We start from the raw sequence: 25703 nt of genomic DNA on the forward strand, positions 1-25703 counted from the left end.
TAATTAGTACCATTTATAGAATATTCCTTATAGGTAAGGAAGCCTTGAAAGGAATGGGAAACAGTTCTTAGTTCTGGTGACTTTATTCCCTAGGTGGAGATAAAACAGTTTTAAACACAAATGCAACCATTAAATAAAAATACGTTATTTTTTTTAAGGTTTTATTTACTTGAGAGAGAGAGCATGAGTGGGGGGGGGAGGAGCCAGAGGGAGAGGGAGAAGCAGACTTCCCACTGAGCAGGGAGCCCGATGTGGGGCTCTATCCCAGGACCCCGGGATCATGATCTGAGCCAAAGGCAGATGTTTAATCGACTGAGCCACACAGGTACCCCAAAATAAAAATACTTAACAAGAAAACAATATAATTTACAATTTAAGTACACACACACGTATACATACACATATATGGATGGTGTTGGCCAATTGTTCATACCTCCAATAGGTGTACATGCTGTCTCCTCTGGATTTAGCTTTCTTCCCTGCCTTACTTCCTACTGAATTTCTTCTTGCAAGTCTTTTTTGACCTCATTGATTAGACCAACCCTTCCTACTGCCTATTTTAAGTTGCTATATTTTCAGTGGCCACACTTAACATAGCTTCTTCTATTTCACATTTATTTGTATAATTACTTGACAAATGTCTTCTTCCTCCATAGGATTCAAAGCTCTGGGAGGTTAGGGACTGTGTTCTTTCTGTACACTCTTGTAATACAATGCTTTTCACTGTATTGTGCACAAAATATGTAATCAGTATTTGCTGAAGTAATTCATGAATCTTCCCTGCCCAGCTGAATTTTTCTGGAAGGACAAGTAGTGAAGGGATACTGAATGAGTTCCACAATTGGCTGTGAAGTGAGGTTTTGTAACCTTGGCACTATTGACATTATAAACTAGATCATTTTTTGTTGTGCTCCCCTGTGTCTGGTAAGATGCTTAGCATCATCCCTGGGATCTAGCCACTAGAAGTCAGTAGCATTTCCCTCACTGCCCACACGCCCCTCTCCTGGCCCCCCTACCCCCACCCAGTCCTGATAGCCATAAAGATCTCCAGATGTAGCCAAATATCCCCTGGGGGCCAAGTCCTCTCTGGTTGACAACCATTGTTTTAAAGTAATAATTACAGCCTATTTTCCCCATTTTCACAGCATGCATTTTCTACTTTATCAAAATTAACCTATTCTAGTCCTCTATATCTACCTTGTACCATCCTTAGGCCATTGTTTAAAGTGGTATTTTTATTCATTGCTTCTTCTTTTAAACTCTTCCTCATTGACTTCAATCCCTCAAATCCTTTTTCTGCAGTCTGGTTCCAATTTCCATCAGTTACATGAAGCTTTCTTTATCAGTCAGGGTCCTAGCAGGAAACAGAGGACCCACTCAGAAAAGATAAAAGGACTATATACAAAGGTAGGCAAAGTGTAGTCAAGAAAAAAAATACATATATATGTATTATATATAATATATACATACCATACATACCATATGTATGGTATCCCATAGTTGTTAAGATCCTAATGATGTGGTTTTGGAATACAGGTGAGGTTTGGTGGGGTGGGGTCTGGAGCTGATTGCCAAGAAAGAATTCTTGAGACCTCTTTGGTGCTAAAAGGGGGTTTTATTAAAGCACAGGGACAGGACCCATGGGCAGAAAGAGCTGCTGCACCAGGGTTGTAAGGGGTGGCTAATTACCTACTTGGGAGTTTGGAGTAGGGAAAAAGGGAGGTTTTCAAAAGAACTTTCATATGCTAAAGAGGACCCATAAGATACCAGAGACCTTGCCATTGTCAAGTTAAAGTTGTTTTTCCCTCTAGTAAGGCAATAACATTAAGACAGTTGGGAGCTTCCTGGAAGAATATCATACATATCCCACCCAGGACTGGGGGTTGGGGAGAGGTTGCAGGGTGTCAGCTTATGCTTTGTCTTCAGCTAGCCTTGTGCTCCCTCATCACTAAGACCTGACAGGATAGAGAGCTAGAGTGGTTAACAATACCAGGAAGAAAGGGCACCATATGACAGGCTCTGTGACTCTCAGTAGAGGGTCCAAGGCAAACCATGGTGACACTTTAAGGAGGAAGCCAGGAAAGTAAATAGTCTGATATCACCCTTCTTCACATCAATCCCTTCCATGGTTCCCCACTGGCTGAATCCTACAGAAAATTAGAGTAAGAAAGCCTGTTGATATAGCCCCTATGGATCAAATTTTGTAGAGATCAGAGTGCAGAAGATAGTGTGAAGCTGGAGACATAAATGGAAGACCATTCAGTCCACCTTTTCTTTCTACCTTCATAAACAAAACAGAATAGCCTTGAGCATTTATAACACGTATAATTTGTATTATTCCTGTGAAATTAACTTGTATGGTAGACAGTAGCTCTTCCTTTACTGCCTTGATTTGTTTTTTTAAAACAAATCTTCCCTTGTTTACATGTTAGCACACAATGAGAGTGAATCTGAACATCTTTGAAAGCAGGGATTGTGTTTAGTACCATCTCTTGGACATAGTTGATTACTGGAGACAAGTTTTAAAACTGTAATATTATTGTTTACCTTAGTTTTGATTTCTAAGTGGAAAGCATGACAAATACAAGCATCTCTTTCTTGTTCTCTTCTGATCTTGACCAACTTCCTAAAGCAAAATGTCCCTTCCTTCTTGTCACTTCTTTTTCTTCCCATATGCTTTCTTTTGTTTTTATTTACATTCCAGTTAGTTAACATACAATATAATATTAGTTTTGGGCATACAGTATAGTGATTCAACAGTTCCATATAATACTCAGTGCCCTCCTTAATCCCTATCACCTATTTCACCCATACTCCCCCCGACCTCCCCTCTAGTGACCATCATTGTTCTCTATAGTTAAGAGCCTATTTCTTGGGGTGCCTGTGTGGCTCAGTCAGTTAAGCGGCTGCCTTCGGCTCAGGTCATGATCCCTGGGTCCTGGAATCGAGCCCCGTGTCCGGCTCCCTGCTCAGTGGAGAGCCTGCTTCTCCCTCTCTCTTTGCCTGCCTCTCTGCCTACTTGTGCTTTCTCTCTCTGTGTCAAATAAATAAATAAAATATTTGAAAAAAAAAAAAGAGCCTGTTTCTTGGTTTGCCTCTCCTTCCCCCCACCCTTTGATCATTTGTTTTGTTTCTTAAATTCCACATATGAGTGAATATGGTCATTCAGCGTAATACTCTCTAGCTCCATCCACATTGTTGCAAATGGTTGTCCCTTCTTATTTACCCTACAACCCCACTGTAATTAATATGCCACTTTCTTTATGGCACTGAATTTGGTCTGATATTAGTCTTTATCAGTAGATATGCTGTTTTGTTTTCCTATCAGAACCTCCTGCATTATTTGACAATGATGACATTGTCCTTTCCTTAAAAATGTCTTGTACCAGTTTCTATGACAATGAATTTTTTATACTCCTCCTAACTCTGACCATTTCTTCTTCTACTTTGTCCCATTTTCTCTCTCTATGAACTCTATAAGTGGTGGTGTTCTCTATACTCATTTCTCTTTTTGCTCTAAATATTCTTCCTAGGTAATACTGTGTATACTCATTGATTTAAATTATATCTATATACTCATAATTCCTCACTGTGTATCTTCAAGCATCATCATGTGAAGTCCCAGAGGCCCTCAAAATAAATTTTTCCAAAATTAAACTTAGTCTTCTTTCCTAAAGTAGCATTTCATTCTGGTTTCTCTGTGTCAAATGATAGCAATGCTATCTACCTCAGAATCATCAAAAACCTCAGAATAATCCTAGCCAATACCCTACCCAGCTTCCCTTCCTAATTATCCATAGTTAATCCTTTATAAATCTATGTAGTTTATTTTTTAAATAACTTTCAAATCTGTTTGCTGTCTCTCATCCGTCATGTAATGTGCTTTAGATGAAACCCTAGGTCTCTGTGCATTATCTTTTATCAGAATCTCCTGTCTCTTGTGTGCTCTCAGTAAGAACTGGCTTGAATCTGTCCTGTCCTTCCAAGCCCAGGGATTTGAAATAGTTCTCAAAAAGTCAACAGTACTAATAAGTTAGTCAAAAGCAGTGAGAAAATGTCAATAGCTCCAAGTTAGATCACAAAAGGTCAGTAGGTAGACAAAATGCAAACATGAAGTCCAAAGAGAAACAAACAAGATGATCAACCAAGAAGAGAGCCAAGAGTCAAGAACAAGAGGGAGACTTGTATAAAATAAGAGGTAGATGATTAGCAGGATTAATATTCTAAATATTTTAAAATCTATATAACTTTGACACCCATCCACCAAAAAGGATACTGGCCATAGACTTAGAGCAGGATCTTAAAGATTGAGAAAGTCTTGGGATGCCCAAAGAGAGATGAGTGGAACAGCTAGTGGAGGGCCAAGGTAGTGGTTTTCTGCCATTTGGTATGGAATTAGTACAGTTTAACTGGGCTGTACATCAGCCCTGAGAGAAAGTGAAGGATGAATGGGTAAAATATCAATGGAGTGACTGTATCCCATAATGAACTACCAGGTCCATGCATATGCTGTGTTTAATAAAAATTATATGGTTGAGATAGACTATAACTTGTTAATTTATGTCTGTCTCCTAGTGGTACCTCACTTCCATTCATTCTCCATATTGCCACTTGTGATGTTTTGAAAAAGATATGCTATCATGGCACTCTGTTGCTTAAACCTCTCTAGAGTTCTCTAGCTTCTCAGTGATTTTGCTTTCACTAATCACATTTGTGTAAGCTCCCACTTTTTCTCAACTTGCACTCTACATTTTGTTAATACTGGACAGTCATGAATTCTTCAAGTATATCAGGCTTGCACATTCTTTTGCTCCTTTGCTTTTGCTGTTCCTGCTTCCTGGAACATCCCACAGGTGCCATGTAGAAAACTCCTACTTGTCCTTCAAGAAGCTAAACTGTCCTCTAATCCTAACAAGGTTTCTCTGACTCCTGCACCCTTCACTCATGAATGAATTTATGCCCTCTCATGCATTATTTTTGTAAGAACCCTCAGAATTTGCCATGATGTTAAATTGCCTTGTTTCTGCCTCACACTAGACATTCAGTTTCTGTTCAAGGTCAGGGTCCTGATGATATTCATCTTTAAATCTCTAGCTTTGAGCATAGTGTCTGATGCTTAAAAAGTAGTGAGTGAATAAATGAATGAATGAATGTTCTTCAAAGCTGACCTAAAGGTGAATGCCATTGGTGGAATAAAAATGTAATTGAATACTCAGGTTGGAATCACATAGAGCACCCAATTTCACTAAACTGGTCAAGTAATTTGGGTAAAAAATTAGTGACCCAAATAGTCATTTTGTGTGTGTGTGTGTACATGTTGGTTTTTATTTTGTACCTATTGCTTTTTGTTGGTGGTATTTTACTGAATTCTCTGTTGACTTGAATGAATTTAACTGGTAGATGGAATTGGGCAATGGGTTCAGGCATGTCAGTGGTACATGTTAGCAAAATCAATGCTTTCCTATGTAATATAAAATAGGAATTACATCTTTTAAGACCTGGGGATAGCATGAAAATGATGAATTCATATATGTAGAGTACAGTGAGTTATGCATAAAGGTGTGCATTATTTAAGTATAAAAAGTTAAAGCCCACTGTGCTGGAGAATACAACATCATAAAGACAGGCTTATTTTAGAAGAAAGACAAAATCATATCTAAATAAAGATGTAACAAGATATTCTTTGGAAATAAATACTTTATGAATTGCAATATATTCTATGTTTGACATATTGCTTCCATGCTAGTCCAAATATCTGGTGATTTCTAATGAAATGGAACTAAGGGGCTTCAGCATCAAGTGTTAGAATACAAATGTAAGGACTGTAGAATTTATGTTGTTTTTGCATAATCCTATGACATGCTGAATACAAATTTGGTAACTCTCATGATTTTGGATGCTACCAGTTCCCTTTCAGTTTATCATCTTATCATATAATGCAGAAAGAGAAACACTTGTTTTATGTAAAAATATCCCACTTTTGCTCACAAACTGAGTCTCTTACCATCTCTGTCTTCATTTGTAATTTGTTTTCTTGAACAAATGAATTTTTGATCTAACATTTGTATAGCAGTGATATGGCTCTTTGTCCTCTTCTCAATTCTGTCATCACATTTAACACTTGAAATATAAATGAGAAATGGGAAAGTACTTTAAATATTCAACATTTGTGAGCCTTTTGGTGACTGAATTTTTCTCCACTCCAATTCTTCCGATGTAGAACACCCCCTAACTGTTGACTGAATGCACTGCCTTTATTGTGTCACTTAACACATTGCTCCCAAATACTGCTGTATTTTAGTCCAGATGCTCCATAATTTGCCCCATCCTATCTACCCAACTATATTGACCACGTCTTCCACAGATCCACTTTTCACTACAATTAGTGATGTGCTTACAGTGTTCTTTGCTTATTCATTACTCTTTGCCGGTGCTCCTTGACATCCTCAGCTCAGTGAATGCGATCTCAGTGCTGCGATCTTGCAGCAACCATTCCAAATCCAACCTAACCCTCAAAGTCAAACGTTAGATACCAAGACCTCCACACAGACTTATTTAACGATTGTGTTATCCGAAGAGTTCACTCTTTTCTCAGTATTTACATACACAAAAATATAGCACCATACATTCTACCATTTAAGAGTCTAATTGCTTCATGTGTGAATTCGGTCCTCAAATTTCTCAGAAGAAAAGGATCACATTTTACACTTTAAAAATTTTCTCATAGGGCGCCTGGGTGGCTCAGTTGGTTAAGCAACTGCCTTCGGCTCAGGTCATGATCCTGGAGTCCCGGGATCGAGTCCTGCATCGGGCTCCCTGCTCGGCAGGGAGTCTGCTTCTCCCTCTGACCCTCCTCCCTCTCATGCTCTCTGTCTCTCATTCTCTCTGTCTCAAATAAATAAATAAAATCTTAAAAAAAAAAAATAAAATTTTTCTCACAGTACCAGTTGTAATGCATAGTAGAAACAGGCAAAAGTAGAATTATAAAGTTCCCTTATGGATTTAGCTTGCCTAATTTTGCCCATTCTGAGCATCAGTATCTTGACTATGTATATCTGGTAATGTGTGGCCAATTCATTCTACTTGACAAGCTAACTCATATTTATATCATACTTTATAGTTTTTAAAAGAAGTTTCACATATAGTATATTATTTTATCTTAACAGCTGAGCATTTTAATCAGATGTTTCATTAATAATAGTGATTACTATTTTCAATAAAAACTCATCTCATGAAATATCAAAATAACATGACTAATATATTACTTTAATAATATGTACTCTGGTATAAATGTAAGCTTTAATTTAAAATAATTCATGTTATTATTTAATAAAAAATGTGGCACAGGAAATAATATAAAAATTACCATATGAACCATGATAATGGTTATTATAAATGGCTAATGCATGCTTGCTTTGTGGTATGCACTCCACTAGATACTTTATTATATCTTATACTCACAACAGTCCTGAAAGATAGGTATTCTTACTATTTTATCTATAAATATATTGAGGTTCAGACAACCTGGCTTGTCTCAGGTCACACAATTATTACTTGGCCAATGAAAATTTCAAGCCCAGATATCATTGGTTCCACAATCTTTCCTCTTTCCCCTGGACTGAGCTCCATCTCTCAATCCCCCTTTAAAGGTAAGTAACATAAAAAAAAAACAATGCAGACAGATTTTGAATTTCAACCAGTTTTACTTCCATTATAATACAATTGCTCTCAAATCTATGCTAATCTGTTATTTTAAACTCCTTTAGTACATATCATAATTATGACATCTAATAAATGTTAACCTTTTGATGGAAGTAATTTCAAACCTACATGAACATTATCCAATTAATTATTCAAAGACGTTGGATAATTGTGAAACTAATTATTATAGATCAAACTGGTCACAAAATGGATTTTCTTTTCCATTATGCCAACAAAACTCTGCAAATCTAATCCATTGTCTTTCATTCTGTGAAACCACTTAAGTAGATGAAAAGTATTAAAAGAGAATAAACTTGGAGAACACCGTGATCAAATGATCAATTTAGCTTCAACTGAATTGTGAATGTTTTACCTACCAAGTAAGTTCAGACCTGTTAAAAATGCTGATGTGATTCAAATACATTTTCTCTCCCTCCACCAAGCCTACATGCTTCCTGTGTGAGTCTAAAAATGCCATTTTCTGAGACAGTCAGGAGTTGTGTTCAGGCTGTATCTCGGCTCTGATTTCATCTTGACCAAGTTTAAATAGGAAGTTCAATCTAGCTTTCTTTTACTTCAGAGACAGATTGTAGTCTGAGGAAACTAAACAAATGTTTTACTAAACTCTAGATTTTTGCTATTTGAAGCATGGTCATTAGACAAGCAGCATAGCACCCTCTGGGAGTTTGTTGACAATGAAAATAAGGCAACTTGTTAAATACCTCCACAACAAAATATTGAGTATATAAAAATAACCTTCAGTAAAAACTCTTCACTTACTACTCAATTAACTGCTATTGAATTCTTAGAAGTTTGTATATGCAAAATGAGAGTCGCTCATTATGTTCTTTTATACCTTCTCTTTTACTCCTTGCCATAAAATCACTTAGCTTTTAAATGGGCCCAAATCAACTGTAACATGAACCTAACCTCAGGATCCACTATTCATTGAGGTGGTCATGCAAATAAAACAATATCCTTTAAAAACAATAGGGATATCCATTGGAAAGTTAAATTTTAAAATTTCTTGTATAACTTGTGAACAAACTAAAAGGTTTCCAGACTCCACTTTTTGAGAAATATTCCCTGTATGATTACAGAATTACAGCTATTTGAAGGTTTTTTAGAATGGATTCATCTCTAGGAGGGATAAATGTAAGTCACAAACTCTGTGGAATTAGATACACAATCAGCATGAAAAGCCCAAGAGACTTGCATCAATCCTTCCTTTCTTCATTTCTTTTCCTCTCTCCCTCCTTCCATAAAAATGCATTAGAGATCTTGTTAAAAGTCAGGTATTTTCCTAGGCCCTAGGGATGCAAAATAAGGGAGATACGCATCCTGTCTTTGAGAAGGTAAAGAGTTTAGGCATGGAATAGTCACAAACATTCACCATGTTATATGATAAATATAACAAATACAGTAAAGAGATAGATGTATTCTAACAATTCTCCCCAAGGCAAATATATCATTCAAGATGACATAGTTTATGGTGAAAATGTTCCTTTAATTTCAGTGAGTTCAAACAACAAAACTTTATTTTTTATTCACACTCTTGTCAATTTGGGGTTGGTTGGCAAAAGTTCTACTTCATGTGATCCTCACTAAGGGACCCAAGTTAGGGAAGCTCCTTATCTTGATGTCCGTAGCTCTCAAGGCAGGAATATAGAAATATGAAGACTTGTGTACTAGTTCTTAAAACTTCTCATATCTTACTGGTCAAACCCTGTCACATGGCCACAACTAATTTTAAAGGTGATCTATATATACAATCCTAGTGTGTCCTAGAACACAGAAATAGTTGATGAACAGCATTAATAATGTCCACACCAAGAGACTTGTTTTACTCCTATCTCATGTAATGCACTACTCTGCATACTTCAAAGTCTCTGGGTTTTCTTCTGCTTACAAGTATCTTTATGTACTTACAGGTCCAGGACTTCCATATCTGTGTAGAAATGTTCAGTACTGGGGCGCCTGGGTCATTCAGTCAGTTAAGCATCTAACTTCAGCTCAGGTCATGATCTCAGGGTCCTGGGGTCTAGCCCCCTGTAGGGCTCCCTGCTCAGCAGGGGGTCTGCTGCTTCTCACCCTCTGCCCCTCCCCACCTCATGCTCTCTCTCTCAAATAAATAAAATCTTTAAAAAAAAAGTTCAGTACGTACAAGTACCTCATACTTTATTTACCTTATGCTTGCGTGCCATTAAATAGGAGTCCCGGCATTCTTTGGGTAATTATTTTTCTATAACATTTGTTGATTTTTTTCCTCACCACTGTATGTATGTTCTCTTGATATTTTGTGCTTTTTTGTCAGTGATCATATATCCAAAAATTCTAGTACCTTGCCATGTGTTTCAAATGAATCATTCAATTCTCATTATATTGTTCAGCTAAAAATGGTGATTTATAGATTTCTAGATAGTATTTATTTTTATCTATTGGCTATTTATCACTTTACCTATTTTAAAATTTATCTTTTACCAAAAAAAAAAAAAGAAAAAAATTTTCAGGCCCAATTATTAAGGAGATTAAACACAAAGTTTAATCATTTGATTGTATATAACTTCTCAATTCTTGCTAGATCTTTATACCCTGGGTTACATTCCTGGATTGTTACCCTGTCCTTGGTGGCCCCAAGTATTTGTAGGATCCTCCAATTTTAGTCCAGCTCTTTATTTTCTGTCTGTGGCCCTGCTTAACAATTTCTGCTTTATATATCCTTGCACATAATTGTCTTCTACAAATATGCCTTCAATGTGAACAGTTTGTAACCTCTGAGAAATGTTTTCTGTTACTGGTGATATGGTCGTATCATTTAACATTCACTGGGAAACCATAGATAATGCTGCAACTGGTCAGGAATCAAGGCAGCATTTGAGTTTGTTTGTTTTTTTCATATCTGTGCTAATCATTCCATTCTAGACTTTCTATTTTGTCTCTATGGTCTATATGATCTGAATGACAGATGACATCTCAGGGATTGATAAAAAATAAAATAGTATCTGACTTTTGGAAGAAGGTTTGGGGTCATCTACTCTAACTTCCTAGCCAAAGTGTAAAGTTTCCTGCATATTTGAGAAGTTGAGGGGAATGAGTCTGGCCTTCCAAACTGGGAGAATGGCACAGACCAAAGCAAAGCTAGAGAAAACTATAAAACCACACCAAACACTCAGGAAGACTTATCTGAAGCTTGAGGATTCAAATTAAGAGAACAGGCAATACTAGGAAGCTGAAACTGGAGAGCTAGTGTGGGTCACACTGTTTAAAGGCTGTGCAAAGGGAATAGTTTTAGATTTCATATCTTAAGATTTGAGAGCTTCACACTGGAGTTAGTGAGAAGGCATTAAAAGTTTCATGTGGAGAAGGTCCTCTGAATTTTAGCTTCTGGTCTCCTCTTAAAGAAATAAAGGAATTTTCTCAGGAGTAAAGAGACTTAATGTCATAGGTAAGGCTTTTTAAAGGGAAAGCTGTTATTTATGGGAGAGTCTATGAGGTTCTTTGCTTGAGATTAATGGACTGGTCATTGCAGAGAATAGCCTCTCTATTTCCAGGTAGTTGAATGCAGATGACCTAATAGTTCTCTTTCATCTTGGATTTTTTATGGTACTGATTACATTAATTAGGAGAAGATACTGTATAATGAAGCTCGTCAGGAAAAAAAATTAATAGGTTACTTTAATAAGTTTTTTCTGTGATTTGTGTTGCTGATATGAACAGCAATTATCCAGCTAAGTAATGAGCCACTAATGAGCATGTCTTTCTTAGATTGTGTTGCAAGTTCACTGGAGGAATTTAACTATAAAGGCAAGCAATGATTTCTTTTCCATACGTAAGTAATTTTGACAGCAGTATTTGTAATAACCCACAACAATGAATCCCATTATTTATTAGTATGACCCCAAATCATACCTTCTTAAATATTACCCTACAATTCTTTAATTCCCTGCCTTTCTCTTTATATGTTACTTTATTACATGCAGATTCATGTAAAACATTTTTCAGGGCTGGTAATAATTAGTTGTATAAAGTAGCACAGGTGAGATTGAAAAGGTTGAACATTTATCCCAATGGATGAGATATACAAGATTTCATTTAGAACTATCTCTTAATAACTAAGTAAATAATTAAATGTGGCTTTTAAAATTCATTTGAAATTTTCTAGTTTTATGGCTCAAAATGAAGCTTTGTTTGATGAAAATCCACACAACATTTGAGTGAGAAGCTTAGCGTGATGAAGAGAAAATAACACAGGGATTTAGGAGATTTTAATTTAAGTAATTTAAGTCTACCTCTAGTTATAGAATTTTGGTCAAGTCTTTTAATCTTGTCATCCCTACTTTTTTCATTTGAATAAATACTTTGCTTAATTTTCTCAAAATTTCTTTCTAGTACTAAAATATTATGACCCAGATTATTTTTGTAGCATAATCAAAATTTTTTAAAATTGAATTTCATGTTTCTGCTATCTTTGTCACTAATTATATAATGTGATGAGTACATATGACCTTAACTTTTTTACCTATCCTATTTCAACAGTATTGTAAAATCCTTGAAATCAAGGTCATCTAAATAAAGTCATCTTCTTATTGCAATGGTACTAATATAAAGATTGGGAAAACCAGATCTTTTTTGTAAACCTTAAGAGGCTAACATTTCTGGTAGTATCCATATCATTTTATGTTTAGTAATTAGTACTGGTAGAGAACTAGTCTAAACTGAGGGTTCAAGGGGGGAGGGGGTGGGGGGATGGGTTAGCCTAGTGATGGGTATTAAAGAGGGCACGTACTGAATGGAGCACTGGGTGTTATACGCAAACAATGAATCAGGGAACACTACATCAAAAACTAATGATGTAATGTATGGTGATTAACAACATAATAAAAAATTTTTTAAAAAAGTAGAATTATACTTTGGTTATTGCTAGAGTTCACAATTATTTATTGAATCCAGTCTTTGGTGAATTTTTACACATAGTGATGATTTATATGTCCTACATTCTTTCACGTATTTATAAAATAAGGCCAAAGTAGTTTTATGAGGGAACTATACTAAGCACAGATGATTTAATTTTCAGTTTAATCCAACTTTCAGTTGGTAGCACCCTTTTCTTCTTGCTCCCCAAGTAAAGATACTGAATCCTTTTCTTTCCTTTTTTAGCCAACTTTTTGATTCATATGATGTGTACTTACATTTATTTAAACATAGATTTTTTTTTATCATGGCACCTATATTGAAAAAAGGGTATAGAACTATCCTCTCTCTTTAGAGAGGAAACAATAGCTCTTCTCTTTAGTGATTATGTACTACAAAATCATGACTTTACATGTCCTTTACAAATGTTCTTTGCATGACTGCATAATTTCTTTCCTATGAAGTACATCATTTTCCAGATTCTCTTGATGTGTTGTTAACAGAATGCAGACCCCAAAGCATGCTAAATAGCCAGCATCTGTGATGTAGAACTTTGCGTTGATAGTTTACTTCTTCCCAGCAGTAAGTCAGTGTTTTCAGGTAGCTCATTCAACACTGAGATGAGAGAATAGATGCTAAATGATTTTGCTTTTGTTCCATTGAGCAAAACAACCTTGAGAGATGCCATGCTAAGCCTTCCAGATATTCATTAAGCCTTTGTTCATATTTATTCCGGCATACTGAAAATTCTATCTGGTCACCTGACAACTCATTAGAGCCTGCTAGGTTCTTCCTAAGACATTAGCCACATATGCTAAAAGAACCAGTCCTGAATCTTTTTTCATTTCTCTGTAAGCCAGTATAATCAAAAATCCTACCTTAACATCTTTAGCATTGATTGTTCCCTCTACCAATACCTGCTGAAGCTCCCAAGCAAACTCACATCTAATTTATTTTATTTCAGATGAGCTATGTACTCACTTTGTATTAAAATAATCTTGTCTCTCTAGCCTTTGTGCTTTTAAGGGACAGTAGTTTCTCTAAGAGCAAAAGCACAAGGACTGGAAATGTTTTATTTATTTTTTTATTCTGACTTAGTATCTATGATACAGTTTTCAGACACCATGGTTTTCTTTTTTTTCAGATACCATGTTTTAAAGTAGCAGCAGTGTTCTCAGAACATGAATGCTTTATTCAAGGCTGTCTGAAACTATAAAATGTCATAACCCATTCTAAAAAACAGAATTGTCTAAGGACTGTGTCTTATCAAGAAAATTCTAAGGGAGAAATGACCTACCCAGAATAAAAGTGTCTTATGGGTTTTTTTTTTGTTTAAGGTAACAAACTTATAAATTGAAAACTTGGAGACACATAATTTGAAAGATCAATACCGTGAGGATAATAAATCAACACAAAAATATAAGAAAATATGAATAATTGTGACCAATACAAGATATTTTTAAAGCCATACCCTCCTGATAAACATATAGGAATCATCCTTCAAAATTATTGTGATAAAAAGTTATTTCCTTCAAAAGAAAAATAATTCTTTTCACATGCTGAGCCTAGAAATTCCTATTTACAATGAAGGGTTTTGTATTTCCTCAGTATTGCTCAATTATGGCCTCCTCTATTAGAGGAGTACTGAACATTTTATAATATTACATTTGCAAATTCAGTAGTCATTTACTTAAATCAAGTAAATTTAGGGTTACTTTCTTTGCAAAATGTTAATCTAGAATAGTTGCAGTCAAAACACAAACCACAGACCCCTGAGACCCTCTGACACCAAAACTGTTTTCATAATAAGACTAAGTTGCTACTGGCCTCTTTACTATGAAGCTGCTGGCTCTTTAGCAAAAATCAAAGCAGTGGTACTAAATGGCATTAGTAGTCATTGTATTCTTCATGGCCACGTGGTCCAAAAAAAAAGAAAACCAGTTTCACTTAAAAATGCCCTTGATAAATCAGTAAAAATTGATGCAGGATCTAGTTACAATGTAGCTATAAAGTGCTGCCTTGTCTTTGCCCCCTGCTCAAAATAAAGCTGTTACCTTTCTAGCCCTGTCCGCCATGGTGCTTAGCAGCCAGGGATGCATGGTCTCAGACATGTTTACCAAGTAAAACACTGACTTGAGGGGCGCCTGGGTGGCTCAGTCATTAAGTGTCTGCCTTTGGCTCAGGTCATGATCCCAGAGTCCTGGGATCGAACCCCGCATCAGGCTCCCTGCTCAGCGGGGAGTCTACTTCTCCCTCTCCCACTCCCCCTGCTTGTGTTCCCTCTCTCGCTGTGTCTCTCTCTGTCAAATAAATAAATAAAATCTTAAAAAAAAAATCACTAAAAATTATGAATTTTTTTGAATCTCTACCCTTGAGTACGTCTTTTTTAAAGTATTTTATCGATGAAATGGAAAAGTCCACAGAAGACACTTCTGCAGCATAGAGAAGCTCAATAATAGTTGCAGCTTCTCTACATAAAGATTTCTCTTATGAGCTTGGCTGTGATATTAATAAATGTGATTTGTTGGATATTATATAATCAATGTGTTAACATTTGGAAGATCAGCATCGCTCAGTGAACCGATATTTTCCAAATGATCAATACATGAGGTTACAAAATCAGGCATGAGTAAATAATCCATTCAAGGGCGCCTGGGTGGCTCAGTTGGTTAAGCGACTGCCTTCGGCTCAGGTCATGATCCTGGAGTCCTGGGATCGAGTCCCGCATCGGGCTCCCTGCTCAGCGGGGAGTCTGCTTCTTCCTCTGACCCTTCCCCCTCTCATGCTCTCTCTATCTCATTCTCTCTCTCAAATAAATAAATAAAATCTTTAAAAAAAATAAAACAAAAAAAAAATAATCCATTCAAAATGTAAGATAGAAAAAAAATGTAAGATAGACAAATAGATTTAAATGTAAGAGGCACAAGCTATTCATTCAGATAGTTTCAGTTTTTACAACACAACGAACTGTCAGTCATGTTTTTGGTACAATAGCAAAGAACAATATCCACCATTACCCAGAAAGTCTATTCAAATACTACTTCCTTTTGCAACTTCATAAGCCCAAACTGTCTGCGTGTACTACCGAAAACAATATATTCTACCATATTAAATGAAAAACCAAATATCATAATCCAACTTTCTTATATTTGTCTAGACATTAACAAGATTTGTAGAAAGGTAACACAATACCATTTGTCTCACAAATCTGTTTTGGAAAAGGCACTTTTAATAAAAGTTATTTTATGGTAACAAAGATTTATCATTGTTACTTTTAAATGAATTAATAAATATAATTAAAATTCTTAGTTTTAATTTCTAAAATGGTATATATCAGCAGGTATAATTCATATAAACATTAGAAGCCACTGATCTAGAACTTTAGTCTCATATTTTGATATACAAAGAAAGATAGATGTTTTCTTTTGTTCTCGGGTTTGCTTTTGCTGTTAAAAAAAAGTGCTGGTGAAGATTGCCTTAATGACCTTCAAGCCTCTCCATGAAGAACCCTCTGTCTCCTTTGTCCTCAAACTGCAAACCCTACCTCATATTCCCTTTTCCTGATTAGGACACAGCTAGGAAAACAGAAAATGACAGAGTACAGGTTTTCAAATCCATCCTACCTGGAAATTAAAACAGGAGTTAGAGATTTTCGGCTTTGGTCAGTTGGTGATGGTAACGAGTCTCAAACAAGTAGAGACAGTTGGCTTGGGTCACAGTGGGCTGGGATAGTTAACACCAACTTTGAGGACCAAGGCCATAAGTTAATCAAATGTATTTTGTTAGATACAGATGAAAGCTTGTGGATACAGAGAAGATATTTATCTTCAATTTCCTAAGAATATAAGTCTTAATCCATGTTGGGATGAATGTTCCTTCTTGTCCAATTTATATTTGATAGGTATATTATTGACCTAGAAATGCTGATGTATTTGTAAAAAGTTCCCTTGGGACATTCTGTCTTTAAAAGTTTATTTTCATATTTTTTGATATCTAACCCACCATCTGTGACTCCATTCTTCAATTATTACTGTAATTCTTCACTTACAACTGGCTTGATTCACTTGCTGGTCAGAATGCCTGAAGCCTCTTTGGCTCATGGTTTCCTTTTAGATCTGAATGTGATAAAAATTGTGACATTAGCAGACTGTTTTAAAGCAGCATGCTGCCTCACAACTTAGCTGTGCTCTGTCCTCTTCAGGGTCCAGTCTTATGCTAGCTAATAATCAGATTCTATTTCTTAAAATGGAAACATCTCTGAAAAGTAATTAAAACAGAGTTCTTGCTGAAATTGAATTTTTAAAATTAATGCTTCCATTTTTATCAGAGCAATGCTGTTTGCAAAATGCTTTATAGAACCATTAATAAGCACCTTGGGCAGCAAATAACATCAGGTTGAAATGTACCAAAACATGTATTAATTGCCCCATAAAACATGCTCTGTTGTGTCTTATTGCTTAAATCAGGTGGAGTTGCCAAGGCAACCCTTGCATCCTTACAATGCCACTCTGGCTAAAAGAGGGCATACGAAATTCCATGCTCCACTTACAGAAAGGCTAACAGAAAAGCTGCACAGAAATGAAGAGTTCTCATTGTTTACACTCAACTGCAAACACACTCACACTGACACAAAGTATTCAGTTACAACAACCTTAGATGGAGATCAAAACAGGTCAGATACCAGCTATTTTCAACGAACCCTTGAAATAGCAAAGGCTTTCCATATGGGCACTAAGGTCACAATACATGAGCATGAAGATATTCTTTTAACTTTCCAGCTGTACATTCCCAGTGCATGATAAAAGCAGTTGATCTTTTGTTTCAAGTGAGAGTCTAAGCATGATCCACCTTAGAGTATTTGAACTATTGCCTCATTATTTATTCATACATTATTTTTCTTTGGTCTATTAAGTGCAAAGTGCCTTGATGGTGGCTGAAGGTGGCTACTTTTTTTATGCTAAAGTCTAGGAGCTTTACTAGAGAAAGGGGTTCCTGAGGGTCATGCTTGCTAGCTCCTGTAACAACCACCAAGAAAAATCTTGTGACTGAACAGCATGGGGATTTATTCTAGTTCATGCCATGATCTGATGTAGGTTGAGCAACTCTGTTGGGTGGCTTTTTTCCAAGTAGTGACTCAGGGACTAGGCTCCTTCCATCTTGTGAAGCTGTCATCTTCAACACAGTATCTATAGTTGCTATAGAGAGTAAGAAAATGTGTGATTACACCAGGTGGTTTTATGGTAGAAGGACAGTCATTTTCGCCATTTTCTTTGTGATTCTTCATCCAGTGACCTATGCATCAAAAAAGACGTTGTATACCTTTTGTCACATCCCATATAGTGACAGAATAGAAACTGAATAATCCAGTAGAATTTACCATTCAGAAAATGGAACAAATGAGAAATATAGCAGTCACCAATCCTTAGTAATTCTGAAACTCAGCTTGACAGTTATTTTAAAAGACTCCCTACCAGGATTCAAGGTGGGTTACCTGATTAGGGTGTTTTTCTTCTCTTGCCCATCTCTATACTACCTGATCTTAATCTCTGATTTGAGCATTGGGAAACATACTGTCTTAAGGGCCTATATAGACCTAAAAGCTGATTCTTGTCCATGAAAAGTTGGGAACTGAAAACTCGATTTTAAATCTTCAGTAGTCAGCTATGTTTAAATTGAACGTATGATTTCTTTGGCAATGCATTTCCCAGAAAAACTATTAAACTTCCGATCGATGTGCTTTAGCGACTACTCTCAATATTCTTTGCAAGGTACAACTTTTAAATATAATTAAGTTGCTTTTTTACACTATGTGTCTCTTTCTATGATGGCAGCCACCTTAGAGATGTCCTCAATAATAGAGATAGCTGTACCCTAACCTGGTCTTTCCTGAATCACTTTACTCAAGTGAGAACTTTAATTGGCCCATTGTTACACAGAACCTTTACAAAATTCTATATCTATTTAGATAGATAGTACTGTCTGATGTTATACTTACCAGTCACATAAGGCTCCTGAACATTTAGGTGTAGCTAGTCCAAACTGAGATGTGATGTAAGTGTAAAGTACATACTGGAATTTGAAGTCTTAGTATGAAAAAAGTGTAAAATACTTAAGATTTTTATATTGATTGCATGTTGAAATATTATTTCATAAAAAATTTTAAAAGACATTATTAAATTTTATTTCACTAGGTTCTTTTTACTTTTTAAATATGTCTTGGTAGACATATTTCCTAGTGAAAACTTTAAATTAGCTGTGTTACTCATATTTCTATTTGAAAATACTGGTCTAGAAGCAATTGTCAAAGTAAGGTACTACTTTTCTGGATTCTCTCTGTTCTCTTTCCTATCTTCTTGAAACTAGCCAATTATTTCTTTAACTTATGTCTGTCTTACAACCCCTCACCAAGCACAGACAATAAAACCAAACACATACAGGGGCGCCTGGGTGGCTCAGTTGTTAAGCGTCTGCCTTTGGCTCAGGTCATGATCCCAGGGTCCTGGGATCGAGCCCTGCATCAGGCTCCCAGCTCGGCGGGAAGCCTGCTTCTCCCTCTCCCTCTCCCACTCCCCCTGCTTGTGTTCCCTCTCTTGCTGTCTCTCTGTCAAATAAATAAATAAAATAAAATCTTAAAAAAAAACAAAAAACACATACAGCTAACATTTTTGTTTTCCAAATCTTGCTTTAGTGCCATAATCTCATTAGGCAAACGCATTGCCTTCTAGGATCTATTGAGTAACAATTTTACTAATATTTTTTTTCCTCTGTATATCACTGAATCCCATCTTTCTAGCATCTGATATCAATTTTTAGCTTGCATGCCCCCCAGTTGTTAAACCAATTTCATGAACCTAATTTGGGGTTACAACAGCACCTCACTTCAGGCATCCATCCCTCAGCAAACTGAAGGAGGTTAGACTCATAGTAAAAGAGAAACAAACTCTCAGGGACTTAATGTAGGCTACTCATATTAGAATCTGATGTCATTTGGATAGCTTTTGTCCAGAGGATGACTCAGGGGTCCAAGCTTCTCTCAGGCTTGTGACATTTCCATTGTGGTTTGGAAATAAGAGTGACAATGACACAGAGGTCTATGCCAGACATGGAAGTACCTTACATCACTTTGACCACCCTATGTTTGTCAGCTTCCTGTTACACTGCCCCTGTATACGTACGAAAGCTGGGAAATAGTCTTCCTATGTGTCCAAAAAGAGGACAGGGGATTGGTGAGTATTTAGCCTGTGTCTACCACAGTAATGAATTCAGATACCATATAAGGATTTTATAGTAAAAGACGTGATTACACAGCTTTTGCCTGTGTGTCATGTACTCCTAATATATGATGTGAATGGGATATATGTTGATATTTGAATCCCTGAGCAGAACCTGGTGAGAACAGAGGTGATCTGACCCCCAGGGCAAATCATAAGATGAAGACTGAAGAAACTTGTGATGACTAGCATATTGCCCATAGAACTATAGGCACTCAGTAAGTGACTGTCACTGAGGTGAGGTGAGGCCTGTATTTAAATAATGAGAGAAGTGCCAGTGAAACAGAAATTAGACTTATTGATATATAGGTCTATAGGAGGAATGGAGACAATTTGGTGGAGAATGGTAGCAGGAAATATTGTTCAGTAGAATAAATTCTTTGATAGATACTGGAATCTTCTAACTACTTCAAGAGTTGCCTTATGAGGTGTTGAGGTTCTTAGTATCAAGAGGCCAACTATCTCTGGAAATAATCTATCAGGATCATTTCAGAGAACTTTACTGGATACAGTAGTTGGCCTATGATTTCCCTTCCAGTTCTAAAAGCCTAAGTTAAGATGTTGAGGATTCAAATACATATATGTGACAAATAAAATGAAGTTTTGCCAAAGACAGTTATATCTACAGTGGGGACATACACTAGAAAACTGGTTAATGAAACATAAAGAAAACACCATTATCTGGAGACTTAACATCTTACCAGCAGAGATTCTAAAACTGATACTAGAATTTATTATAATTGTGGGACATTATAGTTAGGTATTGTCCAGTTCCCAACTGTAATCCTTCACCAACTTATTCCTCAACAATCAGCCAGATAATTTTCCCAAGCTGTTATAATGAATAAAATAATTTCAATATTTAATCAGAACAGGAGATGAGATCTGGATCTTGGTCTAATTGTCTCCTTTACAACCCCATAATGTCTGCTCACCAATCAGATCATTGGCTCAAAGACTGGTATAGTTAAAGACTGAAAAAGGCAATTGATCTTCATGATGTTATATTGTATGAAATATTCAAAATGGTTCTGTATAGGCCTTTCTTTAAAAATGTTTTCCTAGGTTGGGAGATTATTTTAATGTTAGGTAGAAATTCTCAATAGCTGGTCCAGAATTTATATCCATTTTACCTATGGTTTATGTCAAAAAAAGATCCAGATCCAGACTGCTCCTCAAAGCATTCAGTTTAACAAAGAAAAAGTCTATGATAACACATGTGAAATAAACTCAACAAAGAGTAATTAACTTCCTGTGACAACTTCCCTGAGCAGTCTTCCTTCACCTGCTTTCTACTTTTCTGTATTTCTTCAGAAAGTATAAATTCTTAAAATTCTGAATTTACATGTACCTCATTTTCAATTAATTTTATGTGTGTCACTTGTGAAAATCTTGTCTCTGTGTTATTAGGGCTTTGAAGAATCTCTTGTACCAAAATACCTAATAAACAATTATTAAAAAATAATCAATTGATAATTTCCTATTTGTTTATTAAAATATATCCTAGCATGTGAATTATATGAAAACACATAAAGTCTTGGTGTAATATTAAAATACCAAATTTGAAAAAAAAAAAATTCTTCCCCATCTGATATCTTTACTAGCGATAACCAACACTGACTGCCTTTTATACATTGAAAAAAAACATTTAGAGGAGACACAATGATCCTGATTGGGATAGTCATTATATTTCTCTTTGAGAAAATTAATAGATGATATATAACTGCTTAGGTCAAGATTTTTTTTTTTAACTCCATTATTTTAACATTCAGAGAAAGGAATCGAGCAACTTTGAATTTTTATAAGGATTTGAGTTAGTCAATACCTTAACTACAGAAGTGCATAAGAATTTTTTTAGCAGGGCACCTGGGTGGCTCAGTCAGTTAAGCATCTGCCTTCAGCTCAGGTCATGCTTCAGCTGACAACGGGCTCCCTGCTCAGTGGGGAGTCTGCTTCTTCCTCACCCTCTGCCTCTCTCCCCAGTTTGTACTCTCTCTCTCAAATAAATAAAATCTTTAAAAAAAATTTTTAGCTTTATCATGGTATAATTGATATGTAACATCATATAAGTTTAAGGTGTACAATGTGTTAATTTGATAAACACTTATGTATTGTATAATGATTACCATGATAGGGATAAGTAACATCTCTATCACTTCACAGAATTACCATTTGGGGGGTAATTCACTCTTAGCAACTACCAAGTATATAATTCAGTATTGTTAATTATAGTCACCATGTTATACCTTAAATTCCCAGATCTTATTCATCTTATAACTGGAAGTTTGTACTCTTTGACCAACATCTCATCATTTCTTCTGCCCCCAGCCCTGGGCAACAATCATTCTACTCTCTGTTCCTATGAATTTAGTTTGTTTAGATTCCACATATAAGTGAGATAATACAGTATTGGTCTTTCTCTTCTCACTTATTTTACTTAGCATGATGCCCTCAGGGTCCATCCATGTTGTCACAAATGGCAGGAATTCCTCCTTTTTATGGTTTAATAATAATCCATTGTATATCTATACCACATCTTCATTATGCATTTGTCAATCAACAGACACTTAGATTATTTCCATATCTTGGTTATTGTGAATAATGCTTCAGTGAACATAGGAATACAAATCTCTTCAAGCTCCTGATTTAATTTCTTTTGATATATACTGAGAATTAAGATTATATTATTGTTTTCCATAGTGGCTGTAACAACTTATATTCTCACCAACAGTGCACAAGGATTCCCTTTTCTCTACATCCTTGCTAATGCTTATCTTTTGTATTTTTGATAATAGGCATTTTAACAGGTGTGAGGTGATATCTGATGGTGGCTTTTATTTGCATTTTTCTGGTGATTAGTGATAGTGAGCATCTTTTTATGCACCGGTTGGAGATTTGTATATGTTCTTTGGAAAAATGTCTATTCAGGTCCTCTGTCCATTTTTTAATTGGATTGTTTGGGGTTTTTTTTGTTTTTAGATATAGAATTATATGAGTTCCTTTTATATTTTGCATATGAACCCATTATCACATACATGGTTTGCATATATTTTCTCCCATTCTCTAGGTTGCTTTTTCATTTTGTTGATTGATCTTTTTGCTGTGCAGAAGCTTTTTAATTTAATGTAGTTCTTATTTATTTTGCTCTTGTTGCATGTGCTTTTGGTATCATATTGAAAAAATCATTGTTAAGATCAATGTCAAGAAGCATTTCTCCAATGTTTTCTTCCAGGAGTTTATGATTTCAGGTTTATATTGAAGTCTTTAATCCATTCCAGTTTAATTTTTTTCCAGGTTTATTTTTGTAACTGGTATAAGATAGGGGTCAATTTCATCCTTCTGGATGTGATTATCCAGTTTTCCCAATACCATTTATTGAAGAGATGATCCTGTCCCCATTGACTATTACTGGTACCTTGCCAAATGATAGTTGTATGTAAGGGTTTATTTCTGGGCTCTCTATTGTGTTCCATTGGTTAGGTCTGTTTTATGTTGGTGCCATGCTGTATTCATTACTGTAACTTTGTAATATAGTTTAAAATCAGAAAATGTGATGCCTCCAGCTTTGTTCTTTTTCAAGATTGCTTTGATTATTTAGTGTCTTTTGGGTTTCTATATAAATTGTAAGTTTTTTTTCTATTTGTATGAAAAATTCCATTGGAATTTTGATCAGGATTGAAACTATAGACAGCTTTGAAGAGTACCAACATTTTAGCAATATGAATTCTTCAGATCCATGAACATGGGATGTCTTTATATTGTGTTGTCTTCAATTTCATCACAGTTATATAGTTTTCAGTGTACAGATTTTTACCTCCTAGTTAAATTTAATCTTAAGTATTTTGTTTTTGATGCTATTACAAATGGAATTTTTAAATATCTTTTTTAGGTTGTTATTTGTGTATAGAATTGCAATTGATTTCTACATGTTGATTTTGCATCCTGCAACTTTACTGAATTTGTTGATTAGTTCCAGTAGTTTTTTTTTTGTTTTTTGTTTTTTTTTGGTGATCTGTAGGATTTTCTATATACATGATCATACAGAGACAACTTTAGTTTTTCCTTTCCAATTTGGATGCCTTTTATTTCTTTTTCTTGCCTAATTGCTCTGGTTAATACTTCCAGTATTATGTTGAATAAAAGTGGTCAGAATGGATCACTTGTCTTGTTCCTAATCTTAGAGGGAAAGCTTTCAACCTTTTACTGTTGAGTATGATGATAGCTGTGGGTTTGTTGTATATGGCCTTTATTAAGTTAAGGTACACTCCTTCTATACCCAGTTTGTTGAGCACTTTTCATCATGAATGGATGCTGTATTTTGTCAAATGCTTTTTCTGCATCTATTGAGATAATCATAGAATTTTGATCTCTCATTCTATTAATGTGTATCATATTTATTGATTTGTACATATTGGACCATTCTCGCATCCCAGGGGTAAATCACCCTTGATAATGGTGTATGATCTTTTTACTGTGCTGTTGAATTCTGTTTGCTAATACTGTGTTGAGAAGTTTTGCATCTATATTCATCAGAAATATTGGCCTGTACTTTTCTTATAGCATCCTTATCTGGCTTGGGTTTGAGGGTAATGCTGGCCTTATAAAATTAGTTTGGGAATGTTCTCTCTGATTTTTTGGAAGAGCTTGAAAAGGACTGACACTAATTCTTTATGAATTTGGTAGAGTTTTGGTGGAATTCACCCATGAAACCATCTGTTTCTGGGTTTTTATTTTCTGGGAGGTTTTTGATTCAATCTTTTAACTCATTATTGGTCTGCTTAGATTTTCTAGATCCTCATTATTCAGTCTTGGTGGGCCATGCATTTCTAGGAATTTTTTTTTAGATTATTCAATTTGTTGGTATATAATTATTTATAGTAGTTTCTTATGATTCTTTGCTTTTCTTTTGCAGTATCAGTTGTAATGTTTCCTCTTTCATTTCTGATTTTATTTAAATTTTCTCTTTCTTAGTTTAGCTAAAGGTTTATAAGTTTTGTTAATCTTTTCAAAAAAACAGCTCTTAGTTTCATTAATCTTTTCTGTTGTTTTCCTGGTCTCTATTTCATTTATTTCTGCTTTACATTTTTCATTTCATTCATTGTATTCTTCAGCTCCTGAATTTCCTTTTTTTTCTTTTTTATGATTTCCATCTCTTCATTAAACTTCTCATTTGTGTGTGTATTGTTTTCCTGGTTTCATTGAATTCTCTGTGTTTTCTTACAGATCATTGAACTTCCTTGAAACAGCTATTTTGAATTCTTTATTGGGTAAATAGCACATCTCCATTTCTTTGGGGTCAGTTACTGAAACAATACTGTGATGCTTTGTTGGTATCACGTTTCACTGATTTTTCATGTTCCTTAAAGTCTTGCATTGTTATTTTCACATTTGAAGTAGCAGTCACCTCCTCTAGTTATTATTGACTCCTTCCAGAGAGAAAAACCTCTGTTAGCCCTGCTAGGGATTCTGAGATTTTCTCAGACCCCTTTATAGATGCATCTACCATGCACTTATTGCTCCCTCCTATGGCAGAATTCTTAAGGTTGTATGCTTTCTTGTAATACACCATGCCAGGTGCCAACACCCTCCCTTTTGCTTCTCCAAGGCAGTGTAAAGGCTCAAATTTGTGGTCTTTCCTACCCACAGATTTAGCTGGCTTTCTGTACATATTTACTAGCCATTTGTTAAAGCTTGCTTTCACAGCCACTGGGGAGTACCCACAGGGAGCTGCCTATGGGGTGGGGAGGTGTATAGGTAAGTCATGTGGAGTGCTAGGGTGCCTATGGGCCATCTGGGGAAATGCACAGGTAAGGCACCCCT

At 35.6% G+C, this 25703-nt stretch overlaps 1 protein-coding gene and 1 non-coding gene across 2 annotated transcripts in view; both read left to right on the forward strand.

The window, feature by feature from the left end:
• Positions 1–25703, forward strand: part of RIT2 (Ras like without CAAX 2) — a 390343-nt gene that overhangs the window by 295991 nt on the left and 68649 nt on the right. The window lies entirely within an intron of this gene.
• Positions 14593–14723, forward strand: LOC123853325 (small nucleolar RNA SNORA63). Its single transcript, XR_006793100.1, has one exon. It is a non-coding gene; the product is annotated as a small nucleolar RNA SNORA63 (small nucleolar RNA).

Source organism: Mirounga angustirostris, unplaced genomic scaffold (genome assembly GCF_029215605.1).
Source record: "Mirounga angustirostris isolate CCGP_5_RB_7025 unplaced genomic scaffold, mMirAng1.0.hap1 SCAF_14, whole genome shotgun sequence".
In the NCBI taxonomy this organism is placed as follows: Eukaryota; Metazoa; Chordata; class Mammalia; order Carnivora; family Phocidae; genus Mirounga; species Mirounga angustirostris.